This window comes from Ruditapes philippinarum, unplaced genomic scaffold (assembly GCF_026571515.1).
Source record: "Ruditapes philippinarum isolate M1 unplaced genomic scaffold, ASM2657151v2 ctg16003_1_1_1_1, whole genome shotgun sequence".
Classification (NCBI taxonomy): domain Eukaryota; kingdom Metazoa; phylum Mollusca; class Bivalvia; order Venerida; family Veneridae; genus Ruditapes; species Ruditapes philippinarum.
Window position 1 is genome coordinate 1 of NW_026855435.1, and position 22,618 is coordinate 22,618.

The following is a 22,618-nucleotide window of genomic DNA, read 5'->3' on the forward strand; positions in this document are numbered from 1 at the left end:
TAAACAGTTCCTGTCCTTGCAGTAACACAAATCAAAGTTATTGTAAGGACTGTTACTGCAAGGACTTACACATGTTATTTTTGCACAATGTTTACTAAAGAAAGAAAAGGGAGGCAATTTTGAATATATGAAACATCACTGACTCATATAAGCTATTTGCAAGAGAACAAAGGGGATCTTTCTTATAAATATGATAAATAGGAACGTGTTACATAAAAGGACAGTTTTTAAAATCACGCCTCCGGCTACTTACCGATTTCCTCTATTTTCTCAAACCAACTTCAATATTTGCACGTGTTTCTTTACCGTCGCCATTTTGGAAATATAGCTCCTCCTTTTGAAGAGTACACTGCAACTTTTTTACCCCAACTGAAATTATCTACACACAGTACTGTACTGGAAGGACATAGAAGAGAATGAATTCAGGGACAAAATTTGATCATGTATTTGTTTTTAATTTGTACTTTTTAACTATGGACTCAATTTGTAAAAATATGTTTTGTGAAGGATCATATTTTGCTTTCCCAAGCAAAAATCATCATTCTGGCAATACAAACAATTATTATATTAAGCAAAATCTGGTATTTTATTTTTGGGACAAGAAAAATCAGCAATTTTACAGGTAAAAGACAATCACATATTTCAAATATATTCAATAATTTGACCTGTGATTTGCTAAGTTTATTAAACTTCATGTACTAATAATCATGCAATTTATTATTAGACACTTAATATGTTTTTTTGTAAAAAAAAATTGAAAAGGACAATTTTTCTGCCGAAATCTGATATTGGCTCATATATGTGTTAATATATAACAAAAAGATACGAACATTTAACTAATTGATCTCATCCTGTTGAAAAATGTTGCCATTAAACTAATGTTTTGAATTAGAATATTTATATATTATAATCGTTTTACTTTCTTTAATAATCAGATACATATGAAACTGAAAAAGTTTATAAATGTACAACTGTTTAGGTCCTCTTTAAAACATTTTTCTGATACACAAAAAAATTAGAGAAGCTTCAAATAGATGCATTTCCATTTCCGACAATTATTTAAGTAATTTTTACATTTTAATACCCAGAAGCAATTTGTTAATTGATTAATTGGTTAATTATGATGTGATCATAGATAAAGTTTTGGGAATGATTTATATAAGGACTTGTGAAAGATGAACTCGATTTTTTTTAAAATTCGTTTCATACTGTAATGTTGCTTTCAAAAAAATGACAACGATAAATTATTAGACACATGTAAAAATAAAATGAAATAAATAACCAAAATCACAGAAGGTAAAGGGGTATTTTTATCAACAAAAGGTTTACAATAGATACCTGCGATCAATTTTGGAAGGATTTTCATAATAGAAAACGTTACCGTCAACGTTTATTCTTAATGAGGTACACCATATTGTACGAGTAATGACTGTGAAAGGTAACTATTATAATAATATTTCTCGCAAACCAGAATCAAGATTTATAATTTAGCTAAACAATGAATCACAAGTTTTTTTTGTAATTATTCTTATCAACAACATTATCATTATGATTTATAATAATAATAATAATAATAATGATGATGATGATGATGATGATGATGATGATGATGATGATGATGATGATTATTATTATTATTACTTAGACATAAAAATATAGTTTGACTTAAGTTTCTATTTTCCCTTGAGTAATAACAAGTGCAATGACTGTTCATTATTATTACTTAGACTTTGACTGAAGTTTCTATTTTCCCTTGAGTAATAACAAGTGCCACACACGAACACACACTTTAAGATGTTACACATGCTAGACAGACATTTCCAATTAGGGACAAAACAGTAAGACTTTATTTTATGCTATTACTTCGAAAGTGTAAAGACAAGATTTGTCAAACTGGCAGCTTGCACATCCTATATATCTTACAATTGTGTACGTTTCCTTTGAAGCGTTAGCAAGTTGAAAGATGCTATCTGGTTCAATTTCTTTGTGTTTCGGACAGATAAATCAATTCTATTATTTGATTTCAAGGACGAAAACTAGAATTTTATTTGATTTTAAAGGACGAAAACTAGAATTTTACTTGCCAATGTGTTATTACCTTCATAGCAGATCTAAATAAATTTTCGTCAGAAGTGAAACATGACCGCTTTCCTTAATATCTAAACATATATTATCATCCTCTCCGCAAGTGACCGACTACTTATCAAATCTGAATCAGCGGCGAGAGACAAACTGACTATCTAGTTTAATGTCCGAGATAAGTTGTCACGGAGAAATTACATCACGCCAGAGGATCGAGCTAGCAAACCCATGATTACTAATCCGATACTGTCAGTATTAAAATGGAGGACATTCAAACGTTCTCCCTATTGAAGAAGTAGGGTGGACATTCAAACTATTAAACCTGCTTTTGTTTTTATAATGCTCTAGATTTTCAATTTTGGATTTCAGTGTTCGTTGTTTTCAAATATGTACATAACTCTGAAGAAAGGTGATTGATTGATTGATGAATGATTATGAAGTAGTGCAACATCCCTCACGCTCTCTAGCACCGGCTTGAAGGGAACTCGAGATTCAACATTTTATTTGCTATTTACTCAATGATCCCGAAGGACCAAAATAGTAAAAATGACATTTATGGTTTTAATAAAGAAACATGTGATATCGTTTATCTCCTTGCCATTTCGCTTTTGAATGGTAATAAACGGATGGCAATATTATAAATTTATTAAGTAGGTAACTGACAGATTTATGGGAGAATATGACATTCTGAGGTCTATAAGACACTCAGTACGCGCCTGTGGTCATATACAGATATTATTGTGACTTTATTCTGAAGTATTTACCATTCTCAACCTATATTACCATTACAAATAATTATTGAATTCTGTATAATCTTCAAAAAAGGATATAATAAATCTACAGACTAAGTTGACCTGGCTCGATGATATTAATGACAATTTCGACCTAGGAGTATGGAACGCCGTGACTGTCTTATGCTATCAATGTTTTTTAACGGAAGCTTGTATGTACCCCCGCTATGAAGACACGAAGTCGTCTCCCTCGACTTATATTATAGAACACAACAAGTTGTCAAAATTACGACGACAAGTTTATATATACCATGTCATTTTGACAAAAAATATGTCATGATGTCGAGATACGGCATCCCGACTTTCTTACATTAATATATGTGTCGACTAGAAGTAACATGGATGTCGACATATATGTTACTTCTAGTCGACACATATATTTATGTAAGAAAGTCGGGATGCCGTATCTCGACATCATTACATATATTTTGTCAAAATGACATGGTATATATAAACTTGTCGTCGTAATTTTGACGACTTGTTGTGTTCTACAAGTCGAGGGAGACGACTTCATGTCTTCATAGCGGGGGTACATACAAGCTTCCGTAGTTTTTGCTATCTTGTGAAATGATGATATTATTTTGTCATTTAAACATATTAACATGTGCAATTTACATCATATCTTGTCTAAAGACAATGCTGACTTGTTCAAACAGCATGTTACCTTGTCAAATAATCATTATGACATGTGCAGACAACATGTTAACTTGTCAAAGTATCATGATGACTTGTGCAAACAACATGTTAACTTGTCAAAATATCATGAAGACTTGTGCAAACGACATGTTAACATGTCAAAATTTCATGATGACATTTGCAAAAAGCATGTTTATTTGTCGAATTATCAAGATGACATGCTCATAATACCTTAACAAGTTAACATGTGTTTTGCACAAGTCATCACGATTCTTTGACAAATTAACATGTTGTCTGCACAAGTCATCATGATAATTTGACAAGTTAACATGGCATTTGCACAAGTCATCATGATATATTGACAAGTTAGAATGGAGTTTGCACAAGTCATCACGATACCTTGACAAGTTAACATGCTGTTTGCACATGTCATCATGAAATTTTGACAAGTTAACATGTCGCTTTCACAAGTCACCATGATAATTGGACAAGTTAGCATGTTGTTTGCACATGTTATCACGATGATTTGACAAGTTAACGTACTGTTTGCACATGTCATCATGAAATTTTGACAAGTTAGCATGGCATTTGCACAAGTCAAAATTATACTTGGACAAGTTAACATGTCGTTTGCAAAAGTCAACATGATACTTGGAAAAGTTAACATGCTGTATGCACATGTCATAACGATAATTCGACAATTTAACATGCTGTTTATACATGTCATCATGGAATTTTGACATGTTAGCATGGCATTTGCACAAGTTATCATAATACTTTGACAAGTTAACAGTACGTTTTGACATGTCAGCATGATACAAGATCACATGTCATTTGCATAAGTCATCACGATTCTTTGACAAGTTCACATGTTATCTGCACAAGTCATCATGGTAATTTGGCATGTTAACATAATGTTTGCAGAACTCATCATGATACTTTGACATGTTAACATGCTGTTTGCACATGTCATCACGATAATTCGTCAAGTTAACATGTCGTTTGCACAAGTCATCAATATACTTTGACAAGTTAACATGGCGTTTGCACAAGTAATCATGACACTTTGACAAGTTAACATGCTGTTTGCACATGTCATCACAATCATTCGACAAGTTAACATGTCGTTTGCACGAGTCATCATTACATTTTGACAAGTTACCATGTCATTTGCACAAGTCATCATTATACATTGACAAGTTAACATGCTGTTTGTACAAGTCAGCATGTTCCTTTGACAAGACATGATGTAAATTGCACATGTTAACATGCTCAAACGACAAAATAATATCATCGTTTCACAAGATAACAAAAACATTGATTACATAAGACACTCACGGCGTTCCATATAGGAGTATTGAGTTTATCTCAATTATATGGCGCGTAAATTGTCTTCTTAGACTTTCTTAAACTTTCATTAAGCAATAAAGGTATTCGTTATGGTGTGAGCTGTAAATATATATTGACCTTAATATGAGATTTCTGTCTTAGAGTATAATTATGAAACGGGAATGGCACAGTTCATTGTGCATGTAATGATTTGGATGACCGTTTTGTTAATTGCTCCGCGCCCATAGGCGCGGAGCTATTTGTGTTTACTATTTGTTTGTCCATGGACCCGGATTTGATCAATTAATCACTTCGATTTACAGCTAAAAGTAAATCCGCATTCAAGAACTCCTTTCGATTTCTATATTGGTTTCCCCTTCGGTAATTCGCAGCATGCCATATTAATGAATGAGAACCGGAAAGCAGTTCTGCTGTACATGAATTCGAAAGCTATAAATAGCTATAAATGTTCTGATTTTTGACACTTAGATTATAAATTTGTTATTTCCCGTTTTTAGTAGTACATGGAATTATAATTTGTTACATTTTAAATTACATTTACACACAGCATATAAAGTATACTATTAGTGATTGAATTTGTCAATATAATGAAGATTATAGGCATAAGCCTTTAATAATTTTGCTTTTGATAATTATTCTTAATTTATATTTAAATTATGAAATTAAATGTTTAATAATAACATGTTGATATATTGGTTGTTTTGAAATAATTAAACTTTAGAATATAATGTTACTTTTCATTGGCGTTATTGATATTGCATACCATTTTGTGCTTCAATATTAACTCTTTAAGGGTATTACTGGTGACATGTCCGGGGTTCCGTACTCGACGCGAAGGCCTTTCGAGCGGATGGACCCTGATTAAGCATAGGCTATTCGAGGTAGATAGCATAGCATCATTTACAACAGAAACTTTGATCTGCAGTTTGAACATGAAGTGTAATGTTTGTTAATGAATGGTTTTAAAGCAATTCAACAAAAAATTATATTGATCTCCCATTATATAATTAACAATAGTTTTTATTTGTTTGGATCGTCAGACCAAACAAATAATGGTAGCGGAATGTCAGACTCTAATGCTGTTAATTTGCAAGTGCCGAAAGTAGTCCGCTTTTTTGAAGCGGTTACTTCCCTTTATCTGTAACACTTAGGCCGAAAAATTTAGGGGAAATCACTGCGTTAATATGGTCACATGACAGGCGGGTTAATGTTCAAGCAAAATAATTCCCGAATAGTCGAAGATTTCTAATATTGTTTTATTCTTTATAGATAAACATGCTTATAGTAAGCGCCATGGTTATTTACACAAGTGTTAAACAACAGTTAGCGTCGTTACAAACCCTAACTAGAATAATATGATTTTCTTCAGGCCGTAAACATGTAAATCTAGGGGTTTGCGCTCTCGCTTAGGAAGCGAGAGGTCTGGAGTTCAAATCCCAGTTAAGGCAACACATTTTTTTTTCAAAATGTTTGAGTCAAATTAACATTGGATCGAATATCAGTGTTGCAATTAGTCTTATGGCCAATCTACTACAATTAAAACGCTGGAAAGCATTGGTGGAACTATACAAAAACAAATTGTTTTATAATCTCACAACCTTCACCTTTCTTACATTCTGAGACCCAAACAAATTCAGCGCCTTCTGTGCTTTTGATTTTATATGTCACCAATGTCAAATAGCTTTTATATCTTTGTTTGTTTGTTTTGGGTTTTACGTCACATCGACACAGTATAGGTCATATCGCAACGTTCCAGCTTTACTGGTGGAGGAAGACCTAAGGTGCCCGTCCGTGAATTATTTCAGGCACGAACGGGCACCTGAGTAGAACAACCGACGTTTCAAAAGCTAGCTGGATAGCTCCTCACATGAAATAACCCAAAGTCCCTGTCGGGATTCTAACCCACAGCGGTGAGGGGCAAGTGGTTTGAAGTCAACGACCTTAACCACTCGGCCACGGACGCCCCTTTATATCTTTGACTCGCACGAACATGATGTAAGTGAATTGCCTCATACCTGCCTAAAAGTCAGGTAACAGTCTTCTATTATATTGATGAATACTGTATCACCATGTAACGCGTGTATTTGGTCTATTTGAAATAATTATCCCATTTTTTCATTCCAGAGTGTGTTCTACTTTCAGTTTTGAAAGAAACCTTTTTTTTAATTTGACATAAAAAATGCATGTAATATTACTATATTATTATATTAGTCCCTTTTGTTACTATCTGTATATTTGTAACAATTATAATAATGAAAAAACAGACTTTGATATTTTTATCATCTTATGTTACTGACTACAGTAGTGACATAAACAGAACACAGTACAGTCATGTCACATAACCTTTACAACTCATGTAAGTCTTGTTTGTATTCAATGGAATTGCTTTCCTTACCAGGTAGGAGTCAGTGAAAGCATTTTTATATTAAATATCTTTCCCCTCTTTTTAATTATGGACAGTGCATAAGATAAGTATAATTATGCAAATAATGGTTTACAAAACATTCGGAAAAAAATCTACAATAGTACTTAATCTGAATATAACATAACCTGTGCGTAGGAATAATTTGGTAAGGTATCTGTAATGAGCGCATTTTTTTGCGCGGAGCTTCTCAATTGCTGCATTGCAGCAACATTTGTACTTGTTGTTACTGTATCCGATATTCATATTGTTCATTTTGAAATAATTCACTTTTTTAAGATTATATCCGTTTATAAAACTGTAAGTTCGTGGTAATACCAGTGTTAGGCATAAGAAATAAAAAAACCGGTTCCGACTTTGTCACGTCACAGATTGATGTGATTTCATGAGTTTTACAACATGAAATGTTTTGAAAACGCTGAAACAACTTGATTTCCTCATTGGTATAAAAAGTCTAAATATTATTCTCAAAATTCGGTGACGAATTGTAAAACCTTCGCTTGATGAAGGTTTTTAAAATCAGAAAGTCTATCAAAACACTATCTTAATATTTCTAACTAATGATGTAATATATTATCTCTGCTGCTCGCCTCAATTTCCCGGAAGGCAGATCATAAAGTCCGTTCTTCCGTGCGTACAAATTTACACATGTCACATTATAACCTCATTAAACATACTTTTTCTTAATAATGGTATCTTTGATATGTTTCTCTTGTTGTACTGATATAGGAATAATAGCTTTTAAAAAGATAATTTCAGTGGAGGTCCGGAAGTGTCGCGATTCTTTAAGGATTATAAAGGAAAAGAAAACATAATTATTGAAATCTGCTGAATTTATCGGAAAAAAGTTGGGCTCGTCCGGGATTTAAACCCGGGACCTCTCGCACCCTAAGCGAGAATCATACCCCTAGACCAACGAGTCAGTACAGCTATAAAAGAACAAACCATACATTCTCACGTTGTTATTCTACTTCTTGTACATTGTATTTCTTATCTGTGCAAATATTGTTATGTCATTTTATTGATAATCTCAAAAGAGATAGGGCTGTTTTAATGGATCTATTCCTTTTAAATGGAATACCAACGCATGTATTGAGCATGTTTTGGTGTTAGTCATTTAAATCGATGATTTATTATTAAATATATGAATATAACAATTAATGGGGACATTATGCTTGCAATCACATTAAGTACATAGAAACAACGCGACATTTAACAGTCTACTAATATTGATCTTTTAAAACATTTCTGTCAGGATGGATTTGTTATAAAAAATGATCATTTTCACTACTTATGTCACATACAGAAACAATTAATAATAAGATCATCAAAAACGATCCACAAATGAATGCATCATTCCATTTTCCTAATTAAATTAGATACAGATAATTTTTTTTAAAAACAACATAATATTTTGAAATAGAAAAAATATTTATGCTTGTTTTAATATTCATGTCATTACCTTCTCTAAACAAATCATTAGAATTCCTGTTTATACATTAAAATATCAACATATGATTAGACCAACAGAGTATGTGTTTCCTTTTATTTCGCTTATTTTGATTTAAACAACCGATAAACTGCGATCTCGTATATAATATATTTTAACAACTAGAGCTATATGTCTACAGCCATGTATCAACATTTTGTTTTATCAAGTGTGGCTCGTTGGTCTAGGGGTATGATTCTCGCTTTGGGTGCGAGAGGTCCCGGGTTCAAATCATAAAGTACAGACGAAATATGACCCAACACTATTACTGACATTTCCGCCCTATTTGTATTGTGTTTGTCTAACTTTGGTGAACTATATCCTCGATTAAATGGCGATGAAATAGGTTTCTTACACATTGGCTAACAAAGAGATAGTCATCTCCATAAAATGCTAGGACGTTTCCAGTATTTAGGTAGGGTAAATTAAAACGTGATATAAAAAGTACTGAACTAGAGTTCAGTCAGCTGATGAACAGAAAGCCTAATGGTAAAAACGTAGGTACGTTCAAGTACAAGGGACTTTCTTAAAATGAGCGAAAGCTTTCCGTCTTCTTCTAACCATTATCAACCTGAAAGATGTTTTTTCTTATATGCAAATAAGTGACGCTGATAATTTATTAGTTTCATCTTGGCAAAGCAACAATGCAGTTTGAAACTAATTTGAGTTTTCAGGAGTTCATCTTTTATAACTTCCGACATAAAACATTCCAACAACATAATATAAAATCACATGTAAAGCAAAAAATGAAGTACTAAATTGAATCTTACTGGAATTTAAATGTAATAAAATGAAATAATGTCGGAAAAGGAAATCATTTATTTAAGGTTTCACTTATTTGTGTATTAGAAAATATATTCATTTTCGTAAGAAAGGTTTAGAGAGAATAAAAACAGTAACTGTTATACAATTATGTAGTTCTATACTTAATTGGTAACAGTAGATTATAGAAATATGATATATTATTTTTGAGATATAAAATGTAAGATTTCTATTTTTCTTTTATCACATTCATATTAAAATAAATGTATGCACTAAAATTGAAATTTAATTAAACTAAATTATTTTGTGTTATTTGTATTTAAGAGAAAAACATAATGGCTCGTCAGGGATTTAAACCCGGGAACTATCGCACCCAAAGCGAGAATCATACACATAGACCAAAGAGTCACTTGTAGCATGTGTCGGACAGATATAAATTATGTAAAATTTAATAAAGCTTCAAAAGACAGCTGTCAACGTCACAATTGACAGCTTGAAGAAGATAAGGTCAAAGAAGCCTGTTACACCTGCTCAAAAATGAATAACTTAAAGATAGTATAATAAGTTTGCCAAGATGTTTTTCATCCAGACAAATACTAATTTAAAGCAAAAAGCTTATCTTAATATATATTATATGCAGGTTAGTCGCGTTAGAAAAGATTAATAATGTTATCAGAATATACCATATATATTTTTTGACATGAGGAAAACTTTATTTGTGTCTATATGCTATGATATTCAATTATATGCCAAGTAAATTGGCTAGTTGTACTGATTTACACAGATACAGATATATTAAAGTTCATATAATTCTAAGATATTCTAAGCAATTAAGGTAGACAAATGAAGAATTTATAGAACAATTCACACATTAACACTATGAAAACATTTGAATTGCATGGATACATTGTACAATTTTCTTAATTAGCAAAATAGTTCACAATTTCGGAACGAACTAGAGGTTCACGATTCAAATCCAAGACGATCGCGTATCATTTCATTATTATTCAAAGCTTAATTATGTCTGCATGTCACAATTTACACAGTGAAACTTTTCTTGTCTAATTTCAACATATCTTATTATACCAGGTTTATTTCCTTTTTATATTTATACAAGAAAACCAGATCCATCCACAATACTACTTTCGAAAAATCTAACTATTTCAATTCATTAAACTCATTTAAAAATCTTTCTATTAAGGACATCTGCTAATTAAATAATTTCGTAAAAAGTTGGGCTCGTCCTGGATTTGAACCCGGGACCTCTCGCACCCTAAGCGAGAATCATACCCCTAGACCAACGAGCCAGTACATTTATTATAATCAATATCGAATATGCCACATCGGGAGTACCTGATTTAAATAGTATGACATTGTGTACTCGTTGTAAAGGAATCGGTTCTGTTATATATGAATAAATTAGGAAATATATGAGCCCTTACCGGATTTGAATATAGTTTAAAGAAATTTTTGAGAATAAAAATTATAGCATTAATGAGGCATAATTGGACTTTAAAGAGAGCTCGATTTAGAATTTAACGGAACCCCCCTTAAACATATGTAATAATAAACGTAAGGTTATAATTATATGGTACCGTATTTGACTATTTGCACAAGCTATTCATATATAGTTTTACCTCTTTCTATACATAAAGTAGTATTAATACCGCCTTATCTTCTTCGTATTTGTCATTGACAGCTGTCAACTTAACTTAAACTATAATGTATTGTCAAGTATCGAAAGAGTGTTTATCAATTGTGGCTCGTTGGTCTAGGGGTATGATTCTCGCTTTGGGTGCGAGAGGTCCCGGGTTCAAATCCCGGACGAGCCCTTATTTTTTTTGTAAATTGTTTATATAAGCGGACAGATCTTTATTATAAAATGCATACATAGTTTGCTATGTGGCGCTACACAGAAGCTACGAGAGACGATTCATTATTACGAGACTAATAAATAACCGCAACAGTATATTTATTATTTTAAAAGATTAACCTCGGAATAATGTCTTCTGCCGGAATATCTTGCTGTCGTAGGTTTAAATAAAAAGCCATGTTGGTCAGGAAAAAAGTAATATAACGGGTTTATACAAAAACTAATGAACACTAATTACAATTTTCACATTGACACAGACCCATTATGTTGCAGAAGTGCTTTTATTTTAATCATTCATAAGCTTTTTTATGTACTTTTATTTATTAGTTTCTAAAACGTAGCTTATTGGCCAATTACCCAAACCATCTTTTTCATCTTTTTGGCCAAACAAAGCTAATTTTGTATTTTTGTATGGAAGTACTACTACAAAAAGTACTACTTTGTTTACATTGTGCTAGTTTTATGTCAAATTTGTTTTCGCTACTATCTTCAGATAACAAGCATCTAAAATTCTCTAAAACTTTAAAAACATTAAAACATTATAAAATTCATATTGGTCCATTCTAAAGAAGTAAAAATATATTTGTTTCTGAGGCATAATATGTCTGTTAAGGTATTGGATGGCTAATGCAGTATCTCCTTTCTGAAGAGTATTCATTTCAGCGAGGAGACAGAGTTTCCATAGGGCATGTGTTCAAATCCCAGAAGATGCAATATTCTTTTTTTAATTTTTTTTCTTCTTTTTGTTTAGTCAGATTATTATTTAAGTAATATTTGTAATTAACAACAATAAGTATGTATAATTTTTACTGAGGAATGTATGATAGCGCATAACGAATTCAAATGATTACGATTTAAAATCATCATGGTTAACTGTCTTTATATTTTGCACAAAAGTTAAGAATAGTTTCTAGATAATAAGTACTAAGAAATATTTGATGCCTGCTTACAATTTACAAAATCTGACGTTTTTTCGTACCATACCCTCGTCATATTTGATGTAAATTGACCGGTACCTGTCTCAATAAAAAACAAAAAAAATCTTTACATGATTACATTTTACATTATTTATTTGAAGTTTAAAAAAAACAATAAAAATAACAATAGTTCAGTATAATCAATTTTAAATTTCGTGGAAGAAAAATGTCAAATAAGTGAAACTTTTCTAATGAAACCATAATTGTTGTTGTTGTTGTTTAAAACCGATACAAAAGTTGAACTTTAATTATCAATATTTTTCAAATAGGTGGTAAACTTTTGTATTTTTTTTTTGTATTTATGTCTTGAATATAGCAAAGTTTAATAATAAAATTATAAATCATTATGCCTTTTGAAAAAGTGTCATTTTTACATCTATTACCATAAGTCAAAAATAAATATTCTTGACGTCTATCCTAACATTAAAATGAACTATGTGTTTTTATCTGTATTTGTCTAAGTTTAAATCATCCAGAACCGGTACCGTTGGCCTAGTGGTTAAGGCGTCCGCCTTCGGATCGGGAGGTCGAAGGTTCGAGCCCCACGGGGAGCGTTATTTGAAGGATGAATGTTTCTCGTGGGACTCAATCCAAAATGGCCGCTTCGTGAGCCGCGAGGTAGTTAAAATGAATGGTTACCGATTTCTATCCGCCTGGCGACTGGCATAGTGGTAGGAATTGGTAGGTACATGGTATGCAACCAAAAGGTTAGCCTGGGATTCAGGCGTTGATATTTTTTTATTTACTCATAACTTACGCGCTATTTCATACTCGATCATCATAGATAACACAACATCTCTGGTTTTGATAGTGTCGATTTGCCGAACAGAAGCACATAAAAAATCGACAGACTGGAACCCAGGCTACCAAAAGGTGTCTCATAAGTCAAAATGGCTGGCCCTTTCAGTAGGGGTGACACTATAATAAACAAGACCTTTACCTTTACCTTTTATCATCCATGTACAATTCTTATCATTTACTTTTAATATTCAGTTAATAACAGGCTTCTTTCACCTTCCTTACATTAAGCTGTCAATATAGCATTTGAATTTGACAGCTGTCTGACAACATTGTGAATAGTCCAAGAGATGGCGGGGTTTTATTGCAACTTACTGTATCACCAAAACAAACATTGCCATTGTAGAGCATATTGTTTGTAGTGTCAAAAAAAAACAAAAAAAAAACGATTTCTTAAGTTGTGCAGCCCGGGCAAAAGGAAAAAAATTCATAATGTAACATCATTTAACGTTGTCTGGTATACTATATAAGTGGCTCGTTGGTCTAGGGGTATGATTCTCGCTTTGGGTGCGAGAGGTCCCGATGTTTTTCCTGTTTCGACAATTATTTCATTTTATTACATTTAGATTCCAATAAGATTCATTTTGGTACTTGATTTGTTGCTTTACATATGGTTTTATATTAGATTTTGGGAATGTTTTATGTCAGAAATAATAAAAGAATTACTCGTGAAAACCCAAATTAGATTCAAACTGCATTGTTGCTTTGCAGAGATGTAAAGAATAAATTATCAGCCTCACTAATTTGTGTATAAGAAATTAAATCTTTCAAGTTGGTAATGGTTCAGAGAAGACACAAACAGCTTTACAAATATTGTTTCTCTACATATCAGTAATAGGGGATTGCAAACGGCTTAAATATGATGCAATTATATCATTGTGTTAGGAAAGAAAACATAAAATAAGTGCTAATATTTTATTACTATTAGCCCATTATAACATTTCCTTTCCTCAAATATACAGTATTAGAAATTATGCAACTACCTTGCACCCTCCCTTATTTTCCAAGATCATAGCGAAGAGATTTCTTCTTTTACGGGAAATCTCTTGTACTTGAACGTAACAACGTTTTTTTACCATTACAGTTGACTTACTCTCACATTGACAAATCATTTATAGGTCAATATTTTTTCACATCACGTATTCAATTTGCCTGACTAAATACTGGGGACTTCCTAGCATTTTATGGTGATCTCTTTGTTAATCAATGTCTAAGCAGCCAATTTCACCACCATTTAAATCAAGAAAATAGATCAGCAAAACTAGACAAACGCAATACTGAAATTGTTAGTTGTATCATAGTTTGGAGACCTTTCTGTTGAAAATGTGTCAGGGTTAAATTGTATACATATACATGCACAGTGCGTTAACTGGAGTGCGGGTATTAGTTACCCGCACTCCAGAGCATGCCCATTGATTGGCTCATTTTTGCTGGGGTTTACATATTGTGACGGCAGTGAAAGTGAAATCGACAGAAATGTCATATTTAGATGCTCGTTCATTGGCTCATTTTTGCCGGGGTTTCATATTGTAACAACAGGGAACGTGTTTTTATGTTTGACTATGATACAAAAGAGAAAGCACACCAAAACACTCGGTAATCTGATTAATACTCGGGGGGCTACGCCCCCTCGTACAAATCAGATAACCTCGTGTTTCGGTGCTCTTTCTATTACTAATAAAATTGTACTGGGTAAAATATCGTCAGCTCTGTACTTTTATTATATCCTTTATAACATTATATAAAAGAAATTATTTGTAATGGTCATAAAGGTTGCAGAAGGGATATACCGCAGAATAAAGTCACAATGACATATGTATGACAAAAGGCGCGAACTGAATGTCTTATACATCTCTGATGGCTACATTCTCCCATATATCTGTCTGTATCTGCCCATATAACGAATATACAAAAAAACTATATACCGCAAACCCTTTTTTCACCAAAAGTCGAAATGATTGGGAGGTAAACGATATTAAAATGATAATTAGTTTTGTATAATTGTATAATTCCATCTTATAGTCTGTATGGTATATGGGGTACATTAATAAAATAGACATTCATTAAACGTTTAAATGATGTTAATCACTTTTCTTATCAGAGATTTCCTACCATTGTGACAAATATTGTTATAAAAATATATATAAAAGAAGGGCTCGTCCGGGATTTGAACCCGGAACCTCTTGCACCCAAAGCGAGAATCATACCCCTAGACCAACGAGCCACACCTCATATACAAAATGTTGATACATGACAGTAGACATTATAGCTTTGGTTAGGTTAACAGGTGCCAATACAACTATGAGAAGAAGATAAAGCTTAACTTGTATGGCATTCTTAATATTATTACCAAAATGTTCATTATACCGGCGTACATACTCCGGTAACAGTTGTAAAATCTTGTTACAATGCGTTAAAAAATGTAAATAATATCTCTATAGATTTAACGAAATTTTATTAGACTGAAATTAAGATTCGACCGTATTTATATTGTGGAACAATCTTCACTTTATTATGTTTTTTGCAGGGTTTTATAATGATAGAAAATGTATTTATTTAAAAATAACACATTGTTAAAATAAATTATACAAGACATCACAGTTTATCAGTTGTTCAAATCAAAATTAACAAAATAAAAGGAATACATACACTGTTTGATCTTTCTAATCAAATGTTATTAATATTTTTAATAATCTTAATATTTTTTATTTATAAACAAGAATACTATCGATTTGTTTAGCGAATGTTATGACATAATTATTGAAATACACATCAATATTTTTTGTTCTATTTCAAGGTGTTATGTTTTTTTTTAAAAGAAACTGTATCTCATATAATAATGAAAAGGGAATGGCCCATTTAATCATACCCATATACCAAAGAGCCACACTTGAGAAACAGGAATTAAAAACAAGATAGCAGATATTATACAGCTTAGTATTGTGTGAAAAAAAAGGGTGGTTGTTGACCCCATTCCTTCTTGCAATTAATACAATTACTAATGTCATATGATGAAATATAGTACTGTAGTGTTATTTTCTTAGTAATGTATTAGTAATAAATTTTGGTATATGACTTAATACGTCCGAGGCATCACCTTTTTTACCTGATTTTTATAATTCACAACAGCAGGTGTCCAGTTTCGTGTGGCAGCTGTCAAAAAATGCCCCATTTTTCTCCTCAATGTTGGTATTATATATTTTTTGGTCCTGATAATAATAATAATAATAATAATAATAATAATTATAATAATAATAATTCAAATCCAAGAGGAGCCCGAATCATTTTATATTAACCTTAATGTTTGTTTGCATTTAACAATTTACACAGTTTTATTCTGATTTCAACATATATGTATATTTAAGAATACTAGGTTTAGTTCCTTTTTTTTTAGTGAATAGAAGAAAAATCTAAAAAAAAACATACTACTTGCGAAGAATTCAATACTTGCAACTAAATTATCGTTATATTAAGCAAATCTTCAAAATATCTCGTAAAATGTTGGGCTCGTCCGGGATTTGAACCCGGGACCTCTCGCACCCTAAGCGAGAATCATACCCCTAGACCAACGAGCCAGTACACTGATAGACAACAAACTATCCATTTTCGCGTCCAGATATAAATTACTAGTTTGAAATTCACTTTTTAATAAAATCGAATGAGCTTCAAATTTAAATGATATATCCCGCAGACATGATACTAGTGTTGTGTATTCGTTGAAAGGGGAAGACTTATTGATCTAGTCGTTAATATGAACACATTTAGAAATATATGAGCTCGTACGGGATTTGAATATAAATAAAAATCTTTAATAAGAACGGGAGATAAACTTTAACGGAAAGAAAAAAACCTAAACATAAGTAATTATAAACATGAAATTTGACTATTTACACACGTTATTCATATATATTGATTTACCTCTTTTTATACCATACCGCCTTATCTTATCCGTATATGTCATTGACAGCTGTCAACGTAACTTAAGCTATAATGTAGTGTCAAGTATCTAGAGAGCGTTTATTAAGTGTGGCTCGTTGGTCTAGGGGTATGATTCTCGCTTTGGGTGCGAGAGGTCCCGGGTTCAAATCCCGGACGAGCCCTTCTTTTATTTATTTTTGTTTCATTAGCGGACAGATCTTAACAACAAAACGCACTCGTATACTATACCACGTGGCGCTGTACAGTAGCTACGATAGACAGTTCATTATTTCAAAAGACAAACCATTAAAACCTTTAAAAAGATGTATTTGCATCATTGAAAAATAGTCTTTCTTATTCGGGAATATCTTGCTGTCGTAGGTGTAAATAAAAAGCCATGCTGGTCAGCAAAAACAGTTATATAACGGGTTCATACAGAAACCAATCAACACTTATTGAAATGTTCATAGTTGTTTTTTTTTTCTTGATAATTTCTGACATAAGCCCATTATGTCTCAGAAATGCTTTTATTTCTCATAAGCTTTTTAATTTTGATGTACTTTTAAACATGAGTATCCAATAGGTTTCTCATTGGCCATTTATCCAAACAATCTTTTTTTATCTTTTTGGCAAAATAACAGTTAAAGCTAATTTGGTATTTTGTATTGAAGAACTTCTACAAAGTACTTCTTTGTTTACAATTTGCTAGTTTAACACTTCTTTCCTCGATTAGCAAGCATCAAACATTCTCTCAAACCATTATTTCAACATTATAAAATTAATATTTGTCATTTCTAAAGAAGTAAAAAAATACACGTTTCTGAGGCATAATATGACTTTAAAATAAAAAAAAATACTTGACGGCTATTCTACATTAAATTGAAATTAAAAAGCAATCATATACACTTCTTATTATTTTTAAATTGTTCAGTTTATGTCAGGCTTCATTCACCTTTCTTACTTTAACCTATCAATGTAGCATGTGAATTTGACAGCTGTCTTATGAAACATTGTTAACTGTAACATGATTTTAACCTTTTCTATAAGTGGCTTGTTGGTCTAGGGGTATTATCCTCGCTTTGGATGCGAGAGGTCCCGGGTTCAAATCCCGGACGAGCCCATATTTTTTTTTTCTAATTTGTTCATAGTAACAAACCGATTGGTAAGTCTTCTCCTTACGACGAATACACAACGCCTTGGGGGGAAATCATATCAGCTAACCCCTTAAACATATTTGCATTTGATTCAAAAGTGAATTTTACACTATTATTGTGTGATTTTATTTACCTGTCGATTGCATACAGATTATACGATCTATGCACACAAAAACGGATTTTCGGCAAATTTCGCAGTAAGATGTAATTTGATTGAATTTGTGTCTATGAAATACATATACTGAGCGTTATAGCGCAATAGGGCAAACTACAAAATATGGTTCGTATTGTAAAATCGAGACCACGAAGATTCATGTTTATTTTTTCTTATCTGATTATTGAAGCTAGGATCGTTTTATGATTTCCGTTGTGTTTCATTATGTTTTATTTTTGTAAAGTCTTTTCTCTTTTATATAACATAGTTTAGGAACTATTATCTAAAATTCATTCTGATTAATGTCAAAGAATGTCAGGTCAACACCTTAAAACACAATAATAATCAAGGCAAAACAATGTATCTAAGTTGCTTCATAATCAAGGCAAAACAATGTATCTAAGTTGCTTCATATCCTAGTTGACAATTTTGTAAGAACTCGGCCATTTCCATTAAAATATACTAAAAGAAAAAAGAAAGGGTAAACAATGGCAAAAGTAGGAATCGGACTACAAACATGAAATATGTTAAGCAATCACTTAACCGATTGTCCTTTTGTGTATGTGAAAACCACCTTCACATAAAGCTTGTGGACCTTTTAAAACATAAATTATGTACTCCATATTAATTCTAGTAAACTACACGGACAGAACCGAAGTAAGATCGAATATTTAAATGAGCCCTATAATGTATTGGTAATTGACAGTTCAATAAAATCAGACACTATATTTACAAAATGTACTGGCTCGTTGGTCTAGGGCATGATTCTCTCACACTGGTGCGTGCAGGGTCTCGGGTCAAATCCCGAACGAGCCCAAACTTTTTACAAGATATTTAGCATATTTCCTTAATGTAACGTGTATGTCTTTTCAAATCAATTTAATAAATTGCAATAGCTCGGTTCTTCGCGAGATAATGGCTAAAAAATGTGCTTTTCTTGTATAAGTATAATAAGGAAAAAAACTGAGTATGTTTAAAAATATTGTTATTTCGAAATCGGACAAAAAAATGTAAAACAGTGTAAATTAGTACATGCAAACAAACAATAAGCTGTGGCTAATAAAAAAAGAGCCGGTTGAACCGGGTGATGCTCCCCGAATAGGTTTTGGACACAGAAAGGTATACCTCTTGTAGTGTCAGAGTTATGTCACAGACAAAGTGTAAAAACAACCCAAATGTTGCTCATGACATGTTGTAAATCGGACTTCAAATAACAAAGTTATGGGTTGGACACAATTTTGCTGCAAGGTCATGCTATGACCTTGACCTTCAAGGTAGCGACACAAATGTTACGCGCGACACGTCGTCTCAATATGGTGATCATTTCTGTGAAAAAGTTGTAAAATCCGACTTCAAATAACGAAGTTATGGACCGGACACGATTTTGCTGCTAGGTCATGCTGTGACCTTGACTTTGAAGGTAGAGACCCAAATTTACGCACGACACACCGTCTTAATATGTTGATCATTTCTGTGAAATAGTTGTAAAATCTAACTTAAAATAACGAAGTTATAGGCCGGAAACAATGGGCCGGAATTAATGTTGCTACCAGGTCATGCTGTGACCTTGACCTTGAAGATAGCGACCAAAATGTTGCGCGCGACACGTCGTCTCAATATGGTGATCATTTCTGTGAAATAGTTGTAAAATCCGACTTCAAATAACGAAGTTATGGGCCGGACACGATTTTACTGCAAGGTCATGCTGTGACCTTGACCTCCAAGGTAGCGACCCAAATGTTGCGCCCGACTGGTAGTCTCAATATGGTGATCATTTCTGTGAAATGATTGTAAAATCCGACTTCAAAAAAAAAAAAAACGAAGTTATGGGCCGGACACGAATTCGGGACGTACGTACGTACGGACCGACGGACAACCCGACGACTATATGCTCCCCGAAATTTTTCGGGGTGCATAAAAAACATTATGAATTTGACAGTTGTATTAATATATGAAATCGTTCAACAACAATTCTCTCCTGTCATTAAACCTCTGACAGCTGGCTCTTAACGAGTAAGGGCACAAAAAAGAGTATGTACGTAACATCCTTTTTGTTTAGTTTAGTCTGATTGTATACCTCAGTATTTATTAAGATTAAATTTTGAATTTTATGTGTAATAACAAAACAAATCTGACGTTTTATATCTCAAAAAAAATATTATTATCATCTTTTCACAATATGCAGTCACCAAATACATAAAGACATAACGGTATAACAGTTACTTCTTTTGTCCTCTCTAAAACATTCTTTCAAATACACAAATTAGTGACATCTTCAACAGATGTATTTCCTTTTTATTATTTCAATTCTGTACATTTAAATTCCAGTAAGATGCATTTTGTTACTTGATTTGTTGCTTTACATATGATTTTAGATTAGGTTTTGGGAATGTTTTATGTCAGAAATAATCAAAGAAAAACTCGTGAAAACCCCAAATTAGATTCAAACTGCATTGTTGCGATGCAGAGATGAAAATAATAAATTTTCAGCGTCACTAATTTGTGTATAACAAATTAAATCTTCCAAGTTGATAATGGTTCAGAGAAGATATAAACAACTTTACAAATATTTGTTTCTCTACATATCAGTAATAGGGGATTGCAAACGGCTTATATATGATGAATTATATCATTGTGTTATGTAAGAAATCTTTAAATAAATGCTAATATTTTATTACTATCAGCCCATGATAACATTTCCTTTTCTCAAATATATCAGTTTAGAATTATGCAACTACTTGCACCCCTTTTTCAAGATCATAGCGAAAAGACTTTCGTACTTTTTACGGGAAATCTCTTGTACTTGAACGTAACAACGTTTTTTTTACCATTACAGTTGACTAACTCTCACATTGACAAATCATTTATAGGTCAATACTTTTTCACATCACGTATTCAATTTGCCTGACCTAAATACTGGGAACTTTCTAGCATTTTATGGAGATCAATTTCTCTTTATTAATCAATGTCTAAGCAGCCAATTTCACCACCATTTAAATCGAGAAAATAGATCACCAAAACTAGACAAACGCAATACTCATAGGGTGAAATTGTTAGTAATAACATTGTGCTGGGTTAAATCTCGTCTGTACTTTTATCGTATCCTTTATAACATTAAATTTTAGAAATTATTTGTAATGGTCATATAGGTTGCAGACGGGATATACCGAAGAATAAAAACAAAATGACATATGTATGACAAAAGGCGCTAGCTGAATGTCTTATAAATCTCATAAGGATACATTCTCTCATATATCCGCCTGTAGCCTGTACAACGAATATTCAATATACCATGTATACTGCAAACCCTTTTTAGATTTGGTTCGAAACGATGGGGAGGTAAACGATATTAAAATGATTGTTATTTTCATAAGTCCAAAAATGATAGTTATTTTTTATAAGTCCCTCTCATAGTCTTATTGGAAATGGGGTACATAAATCACATAGACCTTCAAGAAAATATATGTATTAATCGTTTAAATGATGTTCATTACTATTCTTATCAAAGATTTCCTACCATAATGACAAATATTGTTACAAAAAAATATATATAAGAAGGGCTCGTCCGGGATTTGAACCCGGCACCTCTCGGACCCCTAGACCGACGAGCCACATTTAAGATACAAATTGTTGATACATGACAGTAGATAGTATAGTTTTGGTTAGGTAAACAGGTGCCAAAACAACTGTGAGAAGAAGATAAAGCTTAACTTGTATGGCCTTCTTAATATTATTACCAAAATGTTTATTATACCGTACATACTCGTGTAACAGTTGTAAAATCTTGTTACAATGCATTCAAAAATGTAAATGATATCTCTATAGATTTAACGAGATTTTATTAGAATGAAATTAAGATTTGACAATTTTTATATATTTGAAGCAATCTTCACTATAATTGTATTTCTTCCATTAAACAAAATAAAAGGAATACATACACTGATCTTTCAAATCAAATGTTAATATTTTTAATGTATAAACAGGAATACGATTTATTTAGCGAATGTTATGACATAATTATTGAAATACACATAAATATTTTTGTTCTATTTCAAAGTGTTATGTTGTTTTTAAAGAAACTGTATCTCATATAATTATGAAGAGGCAATTACCAATTTTATTATGTGCGAATCGTTTTAGATGGTTTTCTTTGTTTATTGTAACTGAATGTGATATACGTATTGAAAATGATCATATTTTTATATCAAATCC

At 32.1% G+C, this 22,618-nt stretch overlaps 7 non-coding genes across 7 annotated transcripts; 3 read left to right on the forward strand and 4 right to left on the reverse strand.

Annotated features, from left to right (window-relative positions):
- Window positions 1–8,130: 8,130 nt before the first annotated feature.
- Trnap-agg (transfer RNA proline (anticodon AGG)) lies at window positions 8,131–8,203 on the reverse strand. Its single transcript has one exon. It is a non-coding gene; the product is annotated as a tRNA-Pro (tRNA).
- A 2,564-nt stretch (window positions 8,204–10,767) lies between these two features.
- Window positions 10,768–10,839, reverse strand: Trnap-agg (transfer RNA proline (anticodon AGG)). The gene has a single exon. It is a non-coding gene; the product is annotated as a tRNA-Pro (tRNA).
- A 453-nt stretch (window positions 10,840–11,292) lies between these two features.
- Window positions 11,293–11,364, forward strand: Trnap-ugg (transfer RNA proline (anticodon UGG)). Its single transcript has one exon. It is a non-coding gene; the product is annotated as a tRNA-Pro (tRNA).
- A 3,968-nt stretch (window positions 11,365–15,332) lies between these two features.
- On the reverse strand, window positions 15,333–15,404 carry Trnap-ugg (transfer RNA proline (anticodon UGG)). Its single transcript has one exon. It is a non-coding gene; the product is annotated as a tRNA-Pro (tRNA).
- Window positions 15,405–16,683: 1,279 nt separating this feature from the next.
- Window positions 16,684–16,755, reverse strand: Trnap-agg (transfer RNA proline (anticodon AGG)). The gene has a single exon. It is a non-coding gene; the product is annotated as a tRNA-Pro (tRNA).
- Window positions 16,756–17,208: 453 nt separating this feature from the next.
- Window positions 17,209–17,280, forward strand: Trnap-ugg (transfer RNA proline (anticodon UGG)). Its single transcript has one exon. It is a non-coding gene; the product is annotated as a tRNA-Pro (tRNA).
- Window positions 17,281–18,146: 866 nt separating this feature from the next.
- Trnap-ugg (transfer RNA proline (anticodon UGG)) lies at window positions 18,147–18,218 on the forward strand. The gene has a single exon. It is a non-coding gene; the product is annotated as a tRNA-Pro (tRNA).
- The last annotated feature ends 4,400 nt before the right edge of the window (window positions 18,219–22,618 follow it).